Source organism: Eschrichtius robustus, chromosome 11 (assembly GCF_028021215.1).
Source record: "Eschrichtius robustus isolate mEscRob2 chromosome 11, mEscRob2.pri, whole genome shotgun sequence".
Classification (NCBI taxonomy): Eukaryota; Metazoa; Chordata; class Mammalia; order Artiodactyla; family Eschrichtiidae; genus Eschrichtius; species Eschrichtius robustus.
The window spans coordinates 416,096-435,244 of record NC_090834.1 but is presented as its reverse complement, the minus strand read 5'-3'; positions in this window follow the sequence as shown (position 1 = coordinate 435,244).

The following is a 19,149-nucleotide window of genomic DNA, read 5'->3' as shown; positions in this document are numbered from 1 at the left end:
GGGACGGCAGAGGGGACGTGAAGGGGCGGGACGGTGCTCTGGCTGCTCCCCCCGGGCCCCTGCTTGTCCTCGGCCTCCACCCTCCTCTGCACACACAGGGCTGGACTGGCAGGTTCCAGTGAAGTTTCAGTTCTGCCATTTTAGCGCCTTGAGGTTAAGACAGGGCTCTGCTGAGAAAACGGGCTTGGGTGGCATTCAAGGCCAAAGTCAAAGCAAGAGGCCAGCATAACAGCTTTCCAAGGAGCCCTGGAGATTGGCCACGTCTGAGGAGACCTAGTTATAGGAATTTGCCTATGGGTTTTAGGGTGTCATGGGCTGTGAGAACCAGGGGGTGTCTGGGACCCAGATGGGGGGCCCCGATGTGCCCAAGGCTGGGCTGCAGCCGGGCAGGCTGGACAGGAGAGGCTGGGCCTGGGGAGGCAGGGCCAGGGCGAGGTTGGTTTCAAGGCTGGACGATTCCAAATGCATGGATAGGCTGCCTCCTGAGCTGCAGGGTTCAGACGAAAACCTCACCCGCGTCCCAGTACCTGCGGAGGAGGCTGGTTTAATTCCATTCAGCAAATACTGGTTCAGCATTGGTGGTGGGCAAGGCCCTGCTGGATTCCCCGGACCACACTGCAGCAGGGAAAGGGGCTTCACGCGGCTCCGTCCCATCCCTCGGGGAGGTGCTGCAGAGATGGCGTGTGCATGTGTGTGGCGGAGGTCAGTTTCACACGGACCACCCCAGCCCTCAGCTCTGGAGCAGGGTAGGAGCCGTGGTGCCCATAAGTCCGGGACGGTGGCGGGTCACAGGAGGCCGCGGGGTGAAGAATCCTTCGAGGTGATGCGGACGCTGCACGTGTCCCGACAACTGCACGATCAGTGGCCCTGTCCCCGACCACACGCTCTTCACTGGCCAGCGTGGCACTGCCCGCTTGGGAAGCGGGGCTGGGGCCCGTCCTGGGAGCTCGCCACCCTCTGGGAGTCGCCCCGCTGGGCACACCGCCTTTGGCCTCAGCGCCGACTTCTCTGAAGTGATCCGAGACCTTGGGACACTCGGTGAGCAACCTGCGCTGCATCCTTTAGAATTGTTATGATGTTTCCCACCAGTCTTCACCTCATTTGGAGAACTTTTTCCCTAGACTCGCCTCATGGAATCTTCTGAGCGCATTCAACTTAGTTTTCCTAGAAACGACACATTTCTTTCTTTCCAGCTCATGTTTCTTGGTTTGTGTCACGTTCTGTGATGAGGAGAACACGCAGGACTGTTGCAAACAGGCTGGGAACCAACATCACGGACGCCTGGCTCACTGACCGCCCGAGGGCACCCCCGGCCCCCTGAGGACATCGGTCCTGGTCACTGGGGGAGAGGTGGTGAGGAGAGCGCCGCCGTGCCCGGGAGGAAAGACACGGGCTCGACACCGGGAGCCTGAGTCCCGCTGGGGCCGAGCAGATATCAGGGCCCGGGGGGTGCGGGGTGGTGGTGTGAGACGACGGGCGGGGGTGCCAGGGGCTGCAGGAAGCGGGGCACGGGGCGGGGTTAACAGCAGACAGCAGGCCGGTGCGGTTAGGGCTCCAGTTCTACCCTCCAGCCCCAGACGGTGCCTGGGAGGGAGGCTGGACGCTGTCCCCGAGACCTGCAGGGGCCCTAATGGGATCAAGGGATTAGTATTGATCTTGCGGCCGCTGCTCAGGACAAGCCAGATGCCAGAGCTAATCAGCTCCTGTCCAGTCAATCCACACTCCATTAAGCGGCCCCAGGCCTCTCCTCCCTGGCCACTGCACCCACACCGGCTCCACGGGGGAGGGGGCAGGACACGGGGGCCTCTCCACCCACCATCTCTGTCCTCTTCCTGCTCCTGTCCCCACCACCCGCAGGGGACTGGACACAGGGGGGTCCACAGCTCCTTCCACCCACGAGGAGGGCGTGACGCCCAGGAGGGCTCAGGGTTGGCCCTGCAGCTCACAGCGCTGCCCTGCGCAGGTGGGGTTCGTTTCTTCATAAAGCCGGTCCTTTATCTCCACAGCAGCCTGGGAGGCAGGCAGGGAGGTTTCATCCCCACTGTACGCGTGCGGAAACCGAGGCGTGGCAGGGCCCAAGGTCCTGGAGTCAGCGGAGCTGCTCACATCCAGGTGCCCCATGCACAGCGCTCCCTGCCTGCAGGCCGGGCCCCTAGGGCCACCCCCAGGAAGGGGCTTCCCAGCGGGCTTTCACGGTGGGGGCTGAGGAGGAGGGGTGGCCGGGCCCCGGGGGTCCTGCATCCTGGACCCCAGGCCTCGTGCCATCTTGTTCCCTTCTCGCCAGGAGACCAGGCCCCGGCTGGGGCGGAAGGACGTCAGCCCAGCTCAGCCTGGTGTAAACCACACGAAACAGCTTTGGGTTTCTTCTGCCCATGAGTCAGGAAACACAGTTCATTGGTCGTCTGTTTGAGGTGGTTCCCTCGTTTTCTTTCTTGGTTTTTCAGATATAGCCTTGGGATCAGGTTTGGATTCTTAGTAAAGAGTGAAAATGGGGGTCTGGTCTGCGTGGTCCCCCCTGCGTCACTGCAGGAATTTGAACGGAACAAGCTATCAGCCCCAGCGGGTTTACTGGAGTTCCTAAATCAGCGGCGTGGTCTTTGGGCAGAAGGGTGTCCACTCGTCCCACAGCCTCCTTGCAGGAGGGCTTCGTCCGGGGGGTTTCCTGCTGCTGCTCTGGGCGGGGCCCAGGGCACACGGGGGACCCGCGGCTCGGCTCAAGTGGGGACAACGACCGGAGGGGCACAGACCGGATGGAGAGCTGGGCGGTCGGACAGTGGCCGGCTGGGCCGAACGCCCCCCGTGAAGAGCCACCACGCGGAGGGTCTTGGGGTGGCCGTGCAGGGATGGGCGGGGAGGGCACCCAGCAGGGAGGTGCTGACGGGAGCCCAGGGCAGGCGGGCAGAGAGTGGCGCGGCCGCGGTCCTCCCCTGCGTGATGGGGGGGCCGTGAGGGCGGGCCCGGCTCTGCCATCTGTGGACTGGGGAGCGGCCCCTGCATGGAGTCCAGCTTCTGGCCCTCGGCTTGGCCTGGGGTTGGGGGGGAGGCTTGGTCTTGGCAGGAGCTGACTCCCCGACCCCCTCTTCCCCCTTCTCCCCTGTATCTCCATCCCTGCCCCCTTCTGGCAGCCGCGCCAGCTTTTAAGAGAACGCCACTGTCCCCAAGACGAGTGCCCCTGCGTTCTCCCGCAGCCGACCTGTGGTCACGTGCTTACAGCTCTAACCATTCAGCTCTCCTCCATCTCCACCTTCCGTGGGTCAGGAGCCCAGCCGACGTGCGGGGTCCCCCGCGCAGGGGCTCCTGGAGGGTCGAACGGGGTGCACTTGCTTCCACGCTCGGGGTGGGGGGGCGGCAGAGGCCACTGCCCCAAAGTCACAGGACCGTGGGCGGCACTGCCCTCAGCTCCCTGCCCCGTGTCCTCGGCCAACACGGCCACCCACGCCCTGGGACCAGCAGAGAGGGCGTCCGGGGCAAGTCTGCCGCCGGGATGCGTCCTCCAGGACACTATGAGACTGCAGGAGGGAAAGCCCATCACCTTGACCACGTTCTCCTGGTCACAGGCGTCTCCACACTGAAGGCGTGGACAGCGGGCGTCAGAGGTCACGGGGACACCTTAGGGCCTGTCCAGCACAGCAGGGAGGCCAGGTCACTTCCCGACCTCAGCTCCCGTCTGGCCCCGCAGCCGGCACACCCGAGGGGCTCCCCGTGGCCTCCCCCTCCCCCTGCCCGCTCTGGCCTCAGTCCCCTCCTCCAGCCTGGAGCTGTTCTGTGTCTGGAATGTTCTACGGACGCCTTGAACACAGCAGAGACCCCACCGTCGTCTTTCTTCCCAGAGCAGCTGCGTCTTCCTCCTCGTCTCGGCGGCCAGCACAGAAATCCCGGGCTGTTCCCATGGCTCCCTGCATCCGCCGGGCCGGGCCCGGATGCCGGGCCGGGCCTGCTCTTTCCTCCACGGCCTCCCATCGAGATCTGTCTGCACACTCCACCCACTGCCTGGCCCACCCCCCTGACCTGCTCTCCCCAAGACCTCCTGAGTCCCCCTCCCTGGCACCCGAGGCGCTCGGCTCTGCAGCCTCACCCACCACCAACTGCATCCTCTCTGCTTCCCTTCCGCCTCCTGCCACCACCGTCCCTGACCCCACATCCAGCCCGGCGCCTTCCCTCCCTGCAGCGCTCGTGAGAGCTCTGGAAGCCGGCAGACCTGCCTTGGTCCATCGGACGGTAACTCCCCTCCCACCCCGAGGTCTGGGCCAGCCCCGTGGATACAGGTCTCAGGCCGAGCCCAGAGACCCAAAAAGCCAGCCAGCCCGGCCCTCACGGCCAGCATCCCCTCATGTCCTTCCTCCCTGTGGCCTCTGACCCCCGCTGCCCCCTTTGCCAGGCCTCTGCCATGGCCCAGCGTGGGGGCCTGTGTGTCCCTGGGCCCGCTGGCTGCCACGGGACCCTTGCCCTGTGGGGCCCCGAGTACCAGCTTCGTCACTGTGCCCCCACCCCAGCCCGCTTGACACCATCTGACTGGCCCGACGGCAGCGGCCGCGGCGCCTGCTCTCCCTCCTCCTGGATGTGGAATTTGTAGTTTCACCCAGGACTGCGGCTGGGCCCGAGTCCATTCTGCGAGCTCCATGGGGCCACCCTCTCTGGGTGACTTCACAGGGCTGCCCGTTCACGTCTTCACACACGTGTGCATGCGTGTGTGCTCGTGCCAGCACCCTATCTGAATGAGTGCACATGTATCTGTGGGCCCACGCATGGGTCTCCGTTCAGCGGAAGACGAGCTCTTGAGCAGACCAAGGTCGGCTTCTCTGTGCCCGCGGCACGACCCCGGAGAGCAGAGGACTCCACTCGCGGCTCCGAGGACCGTCTCCCTGCGCCCTCTGCCTGCCCCCCGCCCCCCCCCCCACCCCGGCCACAGGCTGAGCGAACCGGCAGGCAGGTCACCCTGGCACAGGCCGAGGTCCCGCCGGGACACGGTCCTGCCCGGTTCCAATACGGTCGCAGCAAATGCCCTTGATTGAACACGCCAGCCTTTCCCGCCAGCGCCCAGCTCGCTGCATCGCCCAGCATCCTGTGAGGTGTGGGGCAGCTTGGAACACAGTGACACCCACCGGATCAGGCCAGTGCCTGCGGGGGCAGGAGCCGAGGGCTCCGCAGATTCTGATACGAGATGGACAGCGGAGCTGGGGGGCCGGACGAGCAAAGCCAACAGCTTCTAGTGGACCAGGGCAGCAAGAGCCACTGGGCGGCCGGGCGGGTCTCCCCTCCTGCCAGGCTGCCCAGCATGGGCGGGAGCGGTGCGCCCCTGCCGAGGCTGAGGACACCAGAGCTCGGAAGACTGTGGGACCCTTGCACCCTGGGCTCCGGGAGCTGGGGTGGTGCAACCGGGTCTCCTTGACCCCCCTCCACTGGGGAGCCCCAGGGAGGCTGAGAAGGGCCCAGGGCTGCACTGCCTGGTGGGTATGGAGTGCTGGCTGCAAGGACGGTCCACAGCGTGGAGCCTGGCACAGGTCCTGGTGACCCTGGCTGGCCAGTGAGCAGGGCATGTGGTCTCAGCAAGGCCAGGGGACCAGAACTAAGCTGGCTGGGTAACCTGGAGGTTCTGGCCCTGGAACTGAGGGTCTGACGCCCGGCTGGGCCAGGACGGCTGGCTGTGCAGGGCCGTGGGTGAGGCTGGGATTTGGATGCCCTGGAGGGGTGTGAGCGGCCAAAGGCAGTCTGTCCTCATTGCACCGTCCCTTGCCCTCGGGCTGTGCAGCCTCCATTTCCTCTGGTGCTGACGGCGTGCGGTTTGGGGTGGGGTGCTGAGCGGGGGAGACCACCTGGAGCTCTGCGCCCTCGGCCTTATCCCTCGCCCTTCGCAAGCTTTCCCAGGCCTGAGCGTTCAGTGCCCACACAGCGAACGGCCAGCCCGCATCCTGCGTGAGTTTGTCGGTTTTCGTGTCTGTCTGCAGCCCCCAAGCCATGGACTCCTCTGGATCCACCCCAGGCCCGGGCCGGACACGGAGCAGGGGCTGCACCAGTGTCCCTGTGACTGAGTCCCTTCTCTGTGACTCTTACCAGGCCACTTTGGGATCAAATGAGGGGTCCATGGAAAACACGATCATGGCGCTTGGCGCACAGAGAGCACCACGGTTGCTGGGCGACGCCAACTGTAATAGAAATCATAGCAGCAGGCATGTTGCTTGAATCCAGCCGAGTCCAAGCGTCTGGAAGAGAAGGGGAAGCCAGGGCACCTCAGCTCCCCTCCTGGGTCAGCACTGACCGGCCCCTGGGCAGTTCTTCTAGCAGATTCCTCCCTCCCAAGGACAAGGCTGTGCCAAGGAGGGTGGTCCACAGGGCGTGGGCTCCGTGGCGGTGTGATGAATGGGATGTCCGGGCTCCTGGCCACGGGCTGCCTGCCGTGGGCTCACGCAGCTCCCTGGGCGGGCACTGCTTTTGCTGTTCCTCTTTTACAGATTCGGAAACTGAGCTGGGCCTGCCCTGGTGTTGGGACACCTTCCTGTCCCCCCCATTCGTCCTGTGTCCCCGCCCAGCCTCCAAGATCCGCACCCAGGGCAGGACTGGGGATTTCGGAAGGTCAGGGGTCCCCCGTCCCTCCTCCTGTCTCCAGAGCTGTCAGAGCTGCGGTTCTCCTCCTTCAGGCTGAGCTTGGGGGTGGGGGCCATCGACCCCGGGCTGCTCGTTTCCTGCCCTTTCCCCCTGGAAGTAGGTGAGGGCTCCCGGAAAGCTGCTCTCACCACCTCTGCTTTCTGTGTTACTCCTGCCGGGTCCCTCGTCCCCTCCCCTGTGTGTCAGCTGCTCCCACTGCCTGATGAGAGACAGTTCAGGGAAAGTGTTGCAGGAGGTGCAGGGGGTCCAGCCCAAGAAGGCCTGTGAGCCCGAGTGGGCAGCACATGCTCCCCCCGAGAGGCATGATGGATGGAGGGTCCCTAAACTCAGCCCCCAGACGGCAGATCCCGCCGACACTGTCTGTTTTACAGGCCGTGCATTATACAGCCGGCAGCAGGGCAGCACGACGGCTGAGACGGGGCTGAGCATCGCGGAGCTGCGTGCAGAGGGGCTGGCCCTGCGCACAGGGGCTCCTGGGTCAGCAGGGCTCCCGGCCCAGGGACAAGCTCTGCGAGGAAAGGTCCCGGGTGGGGGGTCTGGAGGGAGAAGGGCAGGCGACGCTGTCCCTACACCGGCCCCACCTGGTGCCTCTGCCTGGCATGCTCTTCCTTGGCCGAGCTCCTGCCCCACGTCTCGGCTGGCCAGGCACACTCTTCCGGGGACTGTCATGAGGGCTGGGCACTGGGGACACGCGGTTGGCACTGGACAGGCAGGGGAAAGCAGGGCTCCATCCTCCCTGCTCCTCATGGCACCTGGTACTCAGAGCACAGAGGCGTCTGCGGCCTCCCGGAGGGAAGGGCAGTGGGGAGGCACCACTGTTGACCACTTCTGCCCCATGGTCTGGCATCAAGCGACCCGCCAGCCTGATAACCAGGCAGACAAAACACATCCACACGGTGCGATCCAGCCCGAGCGAGGACAAAGCCCTGACCCCTGCTCCGAGGTGATGACCCCGGAGGACGTTGCACTCAGGGAGGGGCAGGCGCAGCAGGGCCAAGCCCATGTGACCCACTTACAGAGGCGGGTAAGTGGTCAGACTCATAGGCACAGAAAGCAGAGGGGTGGCTGTCAGGGCTGGCGGCGGGGGGTTTAAAGGGTACAGAGTTTCCAGTTTGCAAGACGAAAAAGTTCTGGAGATGGATGGTGGCACGACACCACGAACGTACTTAATGCCAGTAAGCACTTAAAATCGGTTAAGATGGTACATTTTAATTTTACTTTACGTGTTTTTCTTTTTTTAACTACAAAAACGAACCTGTCATCCAGAAGTTCTGGTTCGATGGGTCAGCAATGACACATCCAGACACTGGGGGGGCATTAGAGGGCTTTCCTTGCAGCGGGGCTGGGTGGGCACCTGTGTGTGGTCCCAGCGCGTGACCCTCCTGCTGGCTGTCACTTGGGAGCGTTACCATGAGGATATACGCACAGGGCACGCCTGGGGGACGCAACCCCAGGGGTTCCAGATGAGCTGCTAGGAGTGAGCAAGACGTGGCCAGAGGATGGAATGCACACACACAAACACACACACGTGCACTCACACGCATGCATGCACACACGTGCACTCACACATATGCATGCATGCACACACTCAAAACACACAGGCACGCACACGCAAGGCAGCCTGCTGGGTCTCCAGTCTTGGGTGTGGGGAGGGGTGGAGGCTGGAATGCTGGTTCTGAGAGGGAGATTTACAGGAGGGAGAGAAAGTTAATATTGGCAGGTGATGAGTTAGGTGAGTAATGCTTCGGCTTTAGTTCAGAAGCTTTCTGAGGGAAAAAGGAAAGAAAAGAACCTGCTCAGAGGCAGTACGGCAACCCAGGCAGAGCCGCCCGGGAGCAGAGCGGGCCCGAGGCCCAACGGGCAGCCCCGCCGTGAGCCGGCCCGTCCTGCTCTGTGCTGTGCAGGGAGGGCTTCCCCGGAGGCCTGGTGTGGCCACTCCACTGGCCGCACCTTCCAGTAGCTGGGCCTCCAGGGATGCAGCCTGACACCCCGAGTCCACTCTGACCTCCAAGGGCATCGGGTCAGTGACGGGGGAGGGGGCTGAGGACGAGCCTGGGTTTCCTCAGGCTGCAGAGGCCACCCGGGGGACCCCAATCAGCTAATGGGGACCCAGGGCTTCGGGTCTGGGCTGAGTGGAGCTGCGAGCCCCCAGAACCGGTCTCGAGCCAGCGAGGGCCCCGATGGCTCACCCAGCCTGAGGATTTCCAGGCTGACCTCGCCCCTCTGGCCAGAGTGTGCACGCATATACCATGCAGGCTGATGATTCACTGGCTTAATTAAGGTTTCGTGTGTATTTTTAATGCGTTGCCTGTGGCCTGAACCAGCTGACCTTCCCTGGGGCCCTGTCAGGATAGTTTAGCTGGGTCCTCCTGGGCCAGCTATCATGGGAGGAGAGGAGAGCGAAGGCCTGTGCCGGCTGGTGGGGGAACGGAGCCGGGCTCTCAGTGTGGGCCTCCTACCCCGAGCCTGGGGGGCTGCTCCTGTGGCCCCGCTGCCTGTCTCTGTCCTGCAAGAGCACAGGGGACCCGAGAGAGGGAGAGGTGGGCGTTGGGAGACTCAGGTCACAGTCTGGGACCAGGCACCAAAGTGCTGTGTGACCTGAAACAGGAGTGGACCCTCCCTGGGCACCGGCTTCCTTAACTGTAGAAAGAAGGAAGCACCTACAGCCACAGAACCCTAATCACAGCCAAGACCGTCTGCTGGCCTCACCGCTAGCCCATGGCTACGGATGCGAATTCCTGCTCCCAGGTCCGTTCCCTCTTCCCTCTGCCTTCTCGGCTGGTGGGCTCCCCACCCCTGCCTCCTGCTCCTGGGGCGTCCGTCATGCAGAGCTTACCAAGGGAAGCTGTATAATCGCGGCGGGAAGTGTTCACATGCTTCCTGCTCCTTTCATTTCAGATGAGGAGACAGAGGCTCCTGAGATTCTGTCACCCACAGGGCGGCCGACACAGCTGGGCCTGGCACCGGGCTCAGCCAGCTGACCGCTAATCCTGTCTGGCCCAGGGCTCCTTCCCTCAGGTCCAGGGCCGGGAGCCCAGGCAGAGCCCTCACGTCCCCACCGAGATGCTGGCGGAGGCCGGAACATCATTTTCTCCTTTTACTTTGAACACACGGGGGCTGAGGAAATGCTCTTTGGTGGGAGGTGCGTCTGCTTCCCTGTGAATCCGGCAGTGTTTTCTGCCCCACCTCATTTTCTGTCCCTGCAGCGTGGTGCAGGGCTTATTAACTGGCCACGTCCCCATCACAGCGGAGGAAACTGAGACTCAGGGTGGCTGGGAGACGGAAGCAAGGCCACACGCTGGGCCCCTCGGCACGCCTGGCACAAAGTAGGCTGTTCCCTAAGTGTCTGTTAGGTGAAATCTTAACTAAATGAGTAATAAAAAAAGTTGCTAAGCAAAGCACTATTCACGTTCTAAGTGAGTAACGTGATTAACTGTAATCCTCATTCCTGCCTCACAAACATCCTGTTATCCCTGCTTAGAGACAAGACATGTGGGGCACAGAGAGGTTAAGCGATGGCCCAAGCCACACAGCTGTGCGTGGCAGAGCCGGGACGTGAGTCCAGCAGCCCACGCTCTCAGCGCCTCACTAAACCAGCTGTGTAGAGCCCAGAACAGCACTTGCCAGGAGAACTTGGGGACGCTGGGCACGTCCTACGTGCATCCGTGCCATCCAATATGGTGGCCACAGGCCATGTGTGCTACTGCGCTCTTGAAATGTGGCCGGTGTGGCTGCGGGATGCCCACCAGGGAGGGAAAGCAGCCCGCCCCATGTCCAGTGTTGGGCTCTAAGGCTTCTGAGCGCTGGTTAAATGAACAGCCCAGAGTCCGCAGCCTAAAGAGACTCACGGCCTCAGAGGACAGATTGTTCAACTACTTCACGCAGAAGGAAGCAAGACGGAGAGAAGTGAGGGGGAGGAGACCGCATGCGCCCAGGCTTGCACGGGGGTCAGCAAGGACCCGCAGACCGGGTCCCCTCCTAATACCCACAGCCCTGCCCTCTGGTCTCTGCTCCCCCTGCTTCCCTCCCCCCTCCTCACGAAGCAATAATAACGGCTCACGTCTTCTACTTGCAGGGCAGAAGAAACCCTGCTCACGGCTCTAACACTGCAGGCAAGGCTCATCCCCAATCCAGCCAACTCCTGGAGGTCCAGACTGAGACTCCCCACTTTGGGGTTTATCGGTGGCAAAGCCCTAATCCCTGCCAGGCGCTTGGCTGGAAGGCCGCTATCCTGCTGTCAGCTGGTGTGCTCAGAGAGTACAGATTCATTTTAATATTGGCTGGAGCTAAACCTCATTAGAAAAGTAAATTTGCTGTAGCTGCGGAAAAAAAAAAAAAAGCAACCCACACAGTCCTTCCTCCTAAAGCTAAACAGAAAACCTGATTTGATTTTGGATTGTTTGATGCTTTACGTCCCCAGCACTGGCCCAGAGCCTGGAACACAGTAGGTGCTCAGTGAGTGTGTGTGGAAGGGGGCTTTTGAGCAACTTCCGCCCACCTTGCCAGCTTCTAGCACCGATACCAAGAGGCCACTGGCCAGGGGTTTTCGTCAGTTGTGTGGATTTTTTGGGACAACCACTGTCTGAGACTTGCAGTGACCACACTGACCACCGATTAGACACGGGACCCATGTTGCTGCCGCTCGGCAAGGGGATACCAAGCATGTCTCGATGCAGAGGCACGGCAGGGGCTGGACAAGGCCCAGAGTCTGGGAGTCTGAGGGGAGAGCCGGCAACAAGGCCAATGTGACCGACCCCAGAGTGGGCCAGAGAATTGCTACTCCAAATTCTAGAGCCATCCAGATCCCAGAAGAAGGTGGGGAGGTGAGCGAAATGCAGACGTTACAGTAACATCCATCGAGCACTTCACCTACAAACAGCCTGGTGGGAGGGGCTCCTGGATTTATGGGCCTTCGGGAAACCAGGGCTTAGAGGGCTCCGCTTTTCCCGAAGTCCACCCAGCTGGTCACAGAGGGGCTGAGGCCGCCCCGGCCTGGCCAAGCCTGTGCCCTGCACGGCACTGCCTCCCCGCCCCCCACCCCACGCTCTCAGCAGGGTCCCCAAAGGCCTTCTGGCCTGGAGGCCTGGAGGTGCAGGAAGGAGGTTTTCCTTTTCCTTCTCCCCAGGTGCTGGATCCCTCAGAGTCCACTGTACCCCGGGGCCGGGAGGGGTGTGGGGCAGGCACCAAGGCACCAAGGCACCAAGGGATGGGTCTCCCTGAGAGTCCCAGATCTCACAGCCTGCCCCCCTTCTGCCTGAGGACCTCCCTCTGAACCCCACGTTCATCCGAGCCTCGGGAAGAGCCCTCCTCAGTAGGCCGGCCCCCTGCTCCATGGAGGGCCTCCTGCCCTGGCTGATGACTGCCGCCGGGGGCATCCTGGAAGGAGGCCCGAGGCTAGCCCACCTGTGCCACTGGGCCCCGTCGTAGGTGCCTCTGTGTCTTTGTCTGCTGTCTCTCGCGCTTCCCTGCGGTCCTCAGACTCTCAGATTCTCTCTCTTCCCGAGCCCTGCCTCTCTTCCCCTTCAGTTCTCAGCCGAGGGGAGCGCTCAGGCACCTCCACTCCAGCTCAGCCCCCTCCTCCAGCCAAAGCTGAACCAACACGCTCCCTGATCCCAGAGCCTGGCTCGGGGCAGCTCACCCTCCCATACTCGCCACGCTTGCAACGCCTCATATGCTGTGCTCACGACCAGAGAGGTACAGCCGCTTGGGGCCCCTCACCCCTCGCCCTTCAAAACTACGGTGGGAAAATGCAGGTCTGTCCAGAGGCCCGATGCCGGGGACAGGGCGGGCCCCACCGGCATCTTCCTCTGGAGGCCCCGGTCTCTGCCTGTCCCCATGCTTCAGGTGGACGGTCAGTGCCTGCTGGTCCAGAAACCTCTGTGCACGTATTCAGCCCAGCACCCGTGAGCCTCCAACAGGCGTGAACAAGGAGGGATTCCCCAGCATCTGCGGGTCAGGTACAGAAATGTGCACAGCAAGCCACTCGGCGCCGGTGCCGAATGGGGCACAAATCCATCAACCCTCCCTGTTCCATAACCTGGGCAAGACTTCCCGCTCCCACCCAAAGGGGCAGAGGGGAGTGCATGCAGCTCCAGAACCTTTGGGGGTGACGGGCATGGACTGGGCACAATGGATAGTCTCTTTGAAGGTTTCATGGGGAAGGGTCTTTGTTCCAAACAAAGGAAGAGGGGGACTTGATGTCTGGCCCAGTAAGGGCAGTAGCAGTCACCAGCTAAGCAGGTTTGGGAGGAAATGTCTCAATCTCTGTAGTGAGGCAGGGAGATGCGAGGGACAGAAGGCAAATCTCAGAGGACCCTGGAGCCCCCGTACTGTGAAGCCACCCGCCCCACGACGCCAGTAAGTTAGGCAGCTGTGCCCCGTTTCCACACAACCACACCGGAGGCGCCACAGGCTCTGTACTGGGACATCTGCGCCCAGTCCTTTGAACTGGTACATGTCGCACAGCCCAAGCTCCCGCTGGGTACCCCACCCAGACCGGTACCCACGCGGGAAGAGCTGTCCCCACCAGCCTGGGGCGACCGACCGTCCGCAAGGCTGGCTTCAGCGTCCAGCGCAGAGAGCTCCCCGGAGCCCCTGAGACCCAGTTTCTACAAGAATCCAGGCAAACGGTGCCCAGCTGAGACTAGGCCTGGCCAGGGGAGGACGGGGCAGGGGGGCCGGTTAGGGCCTTGTTTACGCATCTGTGTCTGGGTGGGTGCGGTCTCTCCGACCTCAGCTGCTGGGTCCCAGGCTGTCCCCGGGCACCTACTCCAGTCCCTCCTGCCTCACCTCTCTGTTCCTTCTCGGAAGTTGCGGGGTCTGGCTTGGGAGGGACCAGGACCCCAGGCCGGAGCCCGGGGGCGGAGGGCGGGTGGTGAACTTGGTCGTGCCTCCCCCGCCCCCTGCACTGAACGTCCTAAGGACGCTGGGTCCCCTCGCCACCGCTCAGCCCCTCAGCCTCCCGGCAGAGCTTCAGAGACTTAACTTGCCAGTGGCTGGAGCCTCAGAGCTGGGGGACGACGCTGGGGAGCCGCTGCGGCGGGTGCTGGCCCCCGACTCCCGGCCACCGGGAACCACCTGCTGAGGTGGGGAGGGAGGAACCAGCGAGCTAAGAGCCCGGCCGGTTGTTGGAAGCTGCCGAGAACCAGCTTCCCCTTCCCGCCGGCCCGAGGAGGGCAGGCATTGCCCAGCTTTGGTTTCGCAGCCCCTCAGCGGCGGCAGCGCCTTCCGGCCCGGCCGGGTCCCCAGCTGGCTCCCCAGCCGCCCCACTGCACGCACAGCCACACACACGCGCGCACACACACACACACACACACACGGGCGCGCGCATACGCGCCCGGGAGGACATGGCGCGGGGACCGATGCGGAGGCATAAAGGGGCTCTGTGCGCGGCAGCGGGGGCACTGACCTGCGGCGACGAGTCCGGATCGTCCCCGGCGCGCTCCATCGCGGTGGCGGCCCCTACACGCCGGCCCCGGCGCCCCCAGGCTGTTGTCCCGGGCCGCGCGCGCCTCCAGCCCCGGGGGCTCTCGGGTTGCGGGCCCCCGGGGGCCCCTTCATCGCTGCGGGGTCCGCGCCGCCCGCCCGCCCGCCGCCCCGGCCCGGCCCGGCTCTTCTGCGCTCGGCGAGGCGGCGGCCGAGCCCGGGAGCGCGCGGGGGGCGCGGGGCGGGGAGCCGGGCGGGGAGGCCGGGGGCGCAGAGAAGAGCGGGGCGGGCAGGCCCGGGCGCAGGGCGGAGGCGCGGGCACCGGGGCGCGCGGCCGGAGCCCAGCCGACCGGGCCGGCGCGGAGTCCCCTCGGCGGCGGCGGATGCGCCCGGGCGGCCGCGTCTGTGACAGCGCCGCCAGCCCCGCCTCCGCCCCGCGCCCGCCCCGCCCCCGCTGCCCGCCCCGCGCCCGCCCCGCCTCCGCTGCCCGCCCCGCCCCGAGCGAGAGCAAGCAGCCGGCGGGACCCGCACGGCGGACGGTCGGTACCACCCTCGCGGGCTGAGGCGGGGCGCGAGGAGGGAAGGACCCCGGAGTGGTACCACCCTCGCGCCCTCCCCGGCCGAGGCGGCCCCGGCCCCTGGCGCTGGAGCTGGGCTGCGGGCGGGGCGACACCGCCGGGCCTCGCTCTCGGGAGTTAAAGCCCTCCAACCCCCACCCCGCCTCCATCCAGGCCGTTCCTGGCGCCCGACTTGGCAGCCTTTCTCAAAGGGTGATTGTTTCCGGGCTGGGCAGTTGGGGGGCGGTTCTCTGGGACCAGGAGGCAGAGCGGGAGAGTGGGGAGGGTGCGGCTCCCCCTTGGCTTCAGGCACCCGGAGAGGGAGATGGCTGGTGGGGGCGGGTGGTACCTGCCCGGATACAGGGGTGCCTGTGGGGTGGAGTTGGGGAGGTCCTTGGCTGTCGGGGCACTGCTGCCCTGTCGAAGGCACGCCAAGCTGCTGTGGGTCAGCCTCTCCACCTCCCCCCATCAAAGGACCCTGGACTTTCCAAAGAGAAGGCAGCAGGCCATGTGGGGGATTGGAGAGAGGAGCAGAGGGCCAGCAGGTATCCGGAAATGTCAAGGGCTCCTTGGGCCAAGAAGCCCCTGCATGTTCCTTGCCTGCGTGTGCCGGGTGGGCTAGGGGTGTGAGTCCTATGCATGCGCATGAGGATGTATGGGGTACAGCTGTAGCCCTCCGTGGAGATACTTCCAAATGCTCTTTTGTCAAGTTGCCGGACCGGAAAGATGTCAGTGCTTTTTAGTTGCTCAGAGACCTCCTTCCCTCACTCGGTGACTGACTCTCGACCCTCTGTCAGGTGTTTCTGGATCAAAGTGGTACCACTGGGCAGTGTGTCTCTGTGCACTGGGGGACCCCTTCCCCCGTCACCTTCTCTGGCCTGGTCAGTACGGAGCTAGGCCCTGCTTCTTGTGCTGAGTATGTGAGGCAGGTGGGGATCGGGGTAGGGGCTTCACAATCAGCTGCTTTGGTCAAGATCTTGAAGTGAGGAAAGGGTCCCACCGAGCATACTGTCTCAGGGACATTTGAAAATATAGTTAATTACTGCCTCTAGGGACAACTGTCCCTCCCTCCACTCCCTCTTCCACCCTTGTGTTTAATGGCCCTCTATGCCATCAGGGAAGTTCTGCCAAATCTAACCTGAGTACCTCCTGCTGCAGTGCAGGATCCTTTCTTCATTCTTGTAATGAGGCAGGAATTACAGCAAGTCCTCTCTGCTTTTTCCTTCCCCTGTTGGAATAATCCTTGCTCCTTGAGACTCTGCTGAGAGGCTCTCTCCTGATTCAGTGCTCTCCTTGCCTCCTCGTGGACAGTGGGGGTGGGGGGAAGAGGACCACGCAGAAGAGCCCGGGGGGGGGGCTGGCCTTCACTTTGCTTGGATACCCACTGCCTCCCTCCCCATTGAGTCATGTGGTACAAAGGGCAGGGCAGAAACCACCCGGAGACCTTTAGTTCTCTCCTCATCTTACAGACAGGGAAGAGAGAGTGTGGAGAGTGGGTGTGAGGACAGGACGGGGTCACCCCATCCCTCCATCAGTTCCCCCAGGATGAGGCACGGCCCCCAGCCGCTGAGCTCGGGAGGAGGCCGTGTGGAGGCCTGGCTTTCAGGCCGATTCTGAAGGCCCTGCCTGAGTGACCCCCTCCCTGGCCGCCAGTCTCTTCAGGAGCAGTCAGTTGAGAGGTTGGACTAACTCTTCTGGTCCTGACTGCCGCGGCCAGGCCAGCGGGCCCTCTCTGCAGCTGTTCCTGCCTGCCCTCCCTTTGTCTAGCAGGAGGGGAGCCAGATGGGACTGGGGCGGGGTGGGGGTGACGGGATGTACCCTCACCATTGTTGGAAGAACAACAGTGACAGTAAACCCTTTTCCAGGGACCTGTCTTGCAGTGTAGCCCCAGGTTCTGTTTATGGAATTTTTAAATTTTAATTTTTAGAGCCAACGTAACACAATAAAGTAGGACTAAAATTAGAATGATAAGTTTCGGTGAGGAGAGGACAGCTGCCGTTAGTTTCTGTGGGAAGTTTTGGCAACACCCCAAGTGCGTGGACACACACAGATGCGCATACAGCTATGTGGACACAAAACACGCACACAGAGGGAGATACACACGCAGACACACGCACCTACACCCTCTGATACCCCGCGGGCACATGCGCACGCTTGGACCCCCCCGCACACAGGCAGACCCACGTGTACACACCCACCAGCCGCCACAAAGTAGTCGCTGAACGCCTGCCTTCCTGCCCGTTCCCTGTCTTCTTGTTGGCCTGTCAGGTCTGTGGAAATCTCTCCCTTCCACATCTGGATTTAGAGTCCTGGCTCCAGACATCTGGAGCAGCCCCTGGGTCTCCAGAGTGACTGATCGTCCCCTCCGACCTCTTCCCCTGCCGGGACTGAGCCCCTCTTCTCAGAGGCCCCCAGAGCCTAGCGCTAAAGTGTTTAGTATGCAAAGCCGGGTCTGTCCTCAGGGACAAGCCTTTATGTGTTTATTGTGTAGTTAAGCCGGACGGGAGCCCTGCCCCGCTCTGGTCCTGGCCCAGCTCCTACATTCTGCCTCCCAGAAGGGTCCCGTAAAGCCATCATCTGCAATGCAAAACCCGTAAAACATCTGGGAGGGTCTGTGGGTTTTCTCCAAATCACCTGTGCCCTAATTTAGTATGAATAACAATTAGTTTGCTCTTATCAGCTAATTGTCCCCCTTGTGGGCTCCCTCTGCCTTGGCCCTCTTTCTGTAGGAGCTCGGTTTGCTCCTGATTTCTAAAGATGCTTCCTTTGCCGACAGCCCTTTCTGCTCCCCTGCCCCCCTTCCCCTCCCCCACCGCCAGAGGTGCAGGAAAGCAGCTGAGCCGCTCCCTGCCCGGCGGCTGGGATCCAGCGCCCCCCCCCCCCTTAGCTGTCTCATTGCTGGGACCCCCATTTCTAGGAGTCTCCCCCCCACCCCGGAATCTACAGCAGTGGTTTTGCTGATGTGAGTGTGAAGGTCCAGGGAGAGCCCTCACCACGTGCTGCAGGTGCACAGGCCTCCCTCTTGGAGGGTGGGGGGAGGAGGGGAAGCACAGCTGCCCCCTACCCAACCAGGGAGGCGGGGCGAGCTCCCCAGGCCCAGCCGTGCCTTGCGGCCTCTGGCGGGCACACGTGAAATGCCCCGCGGTGGCTCTGACTGGCTGTGCACCTGTTGTTTTGGGTGGTTGAGCTCAGGGCCCAGAGGGAAAGGGAAGGAGGCCTTTTAACTCTTCTCCTTCACTGGGTTCTGGTCAGAGCTCTGGACCCTGAACATTCTTGCTTCCCGTGACAAATTGGAAATCATCCTTTGGTCACCAGGAAGCTCAGCCGCCCTCCCCTCTCCCTCCCCTCCTGGCCATCGGGCTGGCATTCTTCCCGAGCTGAAGCAAACTTCTGCGTCCACAGGAAGAGACCGTCCATGGCTTCAGACTGCTTCAGTGATGGAATTTTCGTCTTGCTTTGTTTTCCCGAGGTGGAGGGAGGTGTGAGAGGCGGCGGGAGGGCCCTGGACTTGGAGGGGCGTGTACCTGAGGTGAATGTGGGAAGAGAAAGCAACCCAGGTTGGCCCTTGACCTGCCCACTGCTCACTGACTGCTCGCCAGAGCCCATTACCCCCAGTCCCTCTGGAGCCCCTTACGATCCGGGCCGGGGTCAGTTGCAGAGCAAGGCCTAGGTCCCCCAGATCGCCCAGCTCTGGCCCTGTGCTCTCTTCCTGCAGCCTCTCCGGATTCCCAGGCCCCAGGAGGTGGCCCGCCTTCCTCAAGTCCTGTCACACTTCTTCCCGTCTAACCCGGAGGCTCTTCTTGATGTGTGCACGCCTTCGTGTGCTCAGCTGACGATACGCGCCCGTCATGAGCTCCTGTGGTTCGCCGGGCACTGTTCTGGGTACCAGGATGTAGCAGGAAATACAGCCGTTGGCAGAGTTAACTTTGATTAGGCCCTTTGTGTGTGCCAGGTACTGCTGGAGTCTTCACGGGCAGTAACTAATTCCATGACGTAAGGTATTGTTTGTGAGGTGCCGCATATGCTCAGGCTCTGTGATAAACTTTATCCTGTAGGTCGGGAATCTGGGGCGACTATTCAGGTGATTTAATCAAGGTTGTGTGTGCAGTAAGTGACAACGTTGTCATGTGATGCCGGCAGGCTCGTTCCAGGACTCAGGCTGCCATCACCCGGATCGGCAGGTGGAGAGCTGGGGAGAACCCTCGGAGGGGCTCTTCGCAGCCGAGGGCCAGGGAAGCCCCCGTGGGAGGTCATGGTCCAGCCGGGACCCGCAGCTGCGTGTGGAGCTGGAGGCTGGGGCAGGAGTGGAGATGGAAGCCGGCCAAGCTGGGGGGAGGGGGCTCCCTGCGTTTGAGAAACAAAACGGAGCAAGTGCCGGGCGTGGAGAGCAGGGGCAGCGCGGTGGGAGCCGGGGTCTGAGGACGCGTGTGTGTGCCTGACCCCCCACTCCTGTCTTCCAGGTGGGAGCTATTCAGGAACATGATGGGTGTGGTCCTGACCCCCCTGCCCGGCCCCCCATCGGCCAGGCGGGGCTGGAGGTGCACAGCCCAGACCTTCGGGTCGG